Source organism: Copadichromis virginalis, linkage group LG9, assembly GCF_057382275.1.
Source record: "Copadichromis virginalis isolate Kocher_CV1m ecotype Utaka linkage group LG9, C_Virginalis_male_GT1.1, whole genome shotgun sequence".
Classification (NCBI taxonomy): Eukaryota; Metazoa; Chordata; class Actinopteri; order Cichliformes; family Cichlidae; genus Copadichromis; species Copadichromis virginalis.
In genome coordinates, this window is record NC_140626.1 from 2525910 (window position 1) to 2530099 (window position 4190).

Consider the following 4190-nt stretch of genomic DNA (forward strand, 5'->3'; position numbering starts at 1 on the left):
CCACCTACACCCCCGTGTCTCCTGACCTCACCCTCTCTATCATCATCCCCCTCCTTCTTCCATTATCCTTCGCTGAATCCTCCTATTTCTCCTTCCTTTCTCCCGACCCTTTCCAATCTGTGGTGGATATAAAAATCATGTATGTGACAGGAGGTGAAGGCCATAAGGGGGGAAATGGATGATTTAATTGCACCAAAGATGGCTATTATTAAGACTGCAAAGCTATTTATAAGAGCAAGAGAACCAACCAGGAGTCATTCAAGGCCCTGCTGACACCACGAGCTGCCCCCCAGTTTAAGTGCTCAATGTTTAGTTAGCAAAGGTCATGCCACTGTTGTCACCAGTCCCAAAATGAAGACACTAATGAAAGGTTTGACGTTTGCTCTTTCACACAGATAAAGATTCCCCCTTTTACGGGAAAATCATATTTCTCATTTGTCCTCGTGAGCCTTGCTTTGGGTGACGTTCTTGAAGAACCACGAGGCTGACATGAACAGTGAGGATGCTCATTCTAGATCAGGGGTCGGCAACCTTTCTGATGGCGAGTGCCATTTAAAATTTCCTCAGAAGTCAGTGTGCCATATGATTGTATTAGCAATAAATTTAATAACGCTCTATATTAACAGTTACACACTATATAGAACAAATTTATAGAATTATATTTGCTCGCAGATGTTGGCAGCTATCAGCGAATAGTTATCAGCTATTTTGAAACAAAAAAATAGACACTTTTTATCTATAACAAGAACTTCATAACAGCAAATACAGAAAATGCAAATGCTATTTATGGTCTCCTCACAACAATGATAAGAAAAATAAACTGGGCCAATATGGCATGTTTGTTAATACAGAGACACACATGTTAATGTGATCTCTGGTCTCCCACTCAGAGACACAGGTCTCCCAGTGTCCAGCATTCAGACGGCTAGCTGAGGACTCATGTGAGAGAAAATCTGCTCACACAGACATGTAGAGCCAAATACTGTCAATAAGGCCTCTGCAATGTTCTGAAGACAGTTAAACTTGTCAGGTAGTGATGTCCAGCAGGTGACAATGCAGCTCCATGAACACGCACAGCTGTGGGTTCCAGCTGCTTCGATGTTGTATGTATGATTTCTATACATTTTATGTCAGATAAAAACTGGTTGTAAGCTTCAGATAATTATTTAACCCTTTAAGACCTACCATAGAACCAAGTCCAATAGAGCTTATATTATATTTTTACATGCTGTGGAGCCATTTCTGGGAGCATTTCAAGTTACAATACAATACAATACAACCATTATAGCCCAAATTTTAATAATATGTCTGAATTAAGTGCATAGTAACTACATAAATTGCAAAGAAGTGCAATAAACTACAAAAAAATTGAAAATCATTTTTGGATTTTTTGACATATATTTCTAGTTAAAGGAATTTAAGAGGCTTATCCCTCAAAACTGTAAATACAAAAAAGTTGCACAAACTAGTTTCCCACCACAGGAAATTTATTTTAAGTGTCTTCATAGTTTTATTTTTGAAATACACCAATTTTCATATACTCCAGGAAAAATGAAAAAACAATCCTATGATGCAAATTTGCAAAAAAGCAGCTTGTGCATCAAAATAAAATATTTCCAGCAGTGCAATATGAGTCCTCAGCATCCCGGAAACGACACAGAAAGTCATAAAGTCAAACATAACTTTTAAAAACACCAGTATAGGCTCATGAGGCCCTGATGGTAAAAAACTACATTTCCGCAAAATGACGTCACTTCCGGTTTCGGGCAGGTCATGGTGGACATGTGATAGTTCGCGCTGATGGATGTAGGAAGTGTTACAAACAGCTGAACAGCAAAGCGTGTTTCTGGAATATTATGTTTTTGTTGCTGCAAGTGCTTTTTATGCAGTTTTTGCAAAGCTTTATGTGGAAGGAAACTGTGACCGAGGACAAGCTGATGGCATAAGATGTAAGTACAACTCCTGCGGTTTCATATGCAAAAAAGATTATTGCACTAGCTCACGAGGTTGCAGTGCTACCGGGATTTAAAAATAGTTACGCAAAACGGATTATGCTGCTCTGACCGGTTTTAAAGGCTTAATAACAGCCAGACATTTTAAATGAGAATAGGAAGTATTTCTTTGTGCCCCCCTCTCCCTGTTAATGCCCTACCTGGCCCCCCTGGAAAAACTTTGCTAGACCCGCCCCTGCACAGTTACCAGCTGTCAGCTACCTAAAAAAGGATCCTGGTGTTATTTGTCTCTCAGAAACAGTTCATAACTTCAACTCATTCATGTCACCTAAAAGGTAAACCTGTTTCTCCATCACCTGTTCAGCTCTGATGGTTCAGTAAGGACATCTCCTGGTTTCATCTTCATGTTTCCCTCTCACCACATATCCAAACCGACATCATGACCAGCAGCTTTACAGCTGTGGCTCCAGCAAACATCAGCTGATACTAGAAATTAATATTAAATAAATTCTAACAACAGCTGATCAAGCTTAAATGTGCTGCTGTTGTTTACCGCGACATCTGCTGGTTTCCTCTTTCTGGTGCAAAGTGGGCGATAAACAAACGAGAGAAAAGCTGATCATTGATCAGTTTCATGATTGAAGTAGCAACAGGAGAGGGAAGGGAGAGAATGAGAGAAGAAGAGGCAGCTGTGCAGCATAAAGACAGAATAACTCCATCCTTGCGTCTTTTCTAGTTGAAGTACGGGACAAACTGTTCCTTTTCACCTTAATACGAAACGCGTGATATTTTCTCTGAATGAGGGACGATTCCGTCTTTTTACAGGCAACTCTACTAACTAACCTTATGAATAAAATACAGTTCACTATGGTATCAGTAACATCAAAGCACGCACCCAGCTGTATAGAAACTCCATCATGCTAGCTAGTACGCAGTACGAGTTATTGTAACTGACGGTAAAAAGTCAGCACAACGAAAATAAACTCCACCTGAACTTGGTTTATATCTGACCCAGATAGACTGCAGGTCATAACTTCTTACCTGAAGTTCAGTTCACCTGACACTCGGACCGGCGGCCGCCTCGGGGCTCTCCTCCTGCCTCCCCTTTCTCTCATCCACCTGCTGGCCTCCACCACTTGCTAATTTTGCTGAATCTGAGGAAGCTCCGCCATAGCCACCACCAAACAACTGAGTTATTTTTACACACCGACCAGAATCTGGCCAATCCACCACCTTTCATTGTTTATACCGTTACAAAGGAAAAAAAGTCACCGGGCCACCGAGCAAATGCCCGATGGCCAGTCCAGCTATGGTCGTGCCATCAGTTAACCCTTCGCGTGCCAACTGTGGCGCACTTGCCTAGGGTTGCAACCCCTGTTCTAGATGTGGAATGACTAGAACATGAACTTAATGAAGAAGCATGGATAGATAGATACTAAACTGAGAGTGATGTGTTGTTGACATATATATGTGCTGTGTGGGTAGTAGCAGCCACTACATAGTGAAGAAGAATGTTTGCTCATTGGCAAGAGGTTGCTGCTATAACGCTTAGCTTTGCTTCACTCATGTTCTACCTCTTTCTGTGTGATACACACAAAGAGATTTGACAGGTTGAGTTTGGTTGCTAATTAGCAAGACTTCGGGGGGGATGTTGCTTACCTCTGCTTTTCAAACACTTTTTCTTTGTCTGCATGATTTAAAACACAGTAAAGGTAGCAAAATATCATGTGTTTAACCTGTTAATAAAGAGTTAATAAGGAGTGTGTCATAGTTTCGCATATTGATTCATTTTAAAATACAAGGGATGCCTTTTTTTTAAAAAATCATAAGAGTCAGCTGTACTGCACATTACCTGCCAGGTAGGGTCTGCTCTTGTTATCAAACAAGAATACAAATGTGCTGAATTTTAAATGTTGAATAAAGCTTGGCTGATGTGAGTGAATAAAGGAATAAAGCACTTTAATATTCTCACTCTCAGTGTAGGTTCTAGTCAGTGATGTTGGTCCAAATCTGACCTAGATTCGATTCAATTCAGTAAAACTTTATTGATCCTGAAGGTTGACCCCAAAGGGAATTGGGTTAAGGCTGCCGACCTTTGCCAGCACCATCTTACCCTTCTGACCATACATACATTACACAAACATCACATGGGGTTGACAGGTCAGAGAGGTATAACAATGGAAAATGTGTACATGCGTGTGTGTGTGTGTGTGTGTGTGTGTTCCGTGTTCAGCCGAA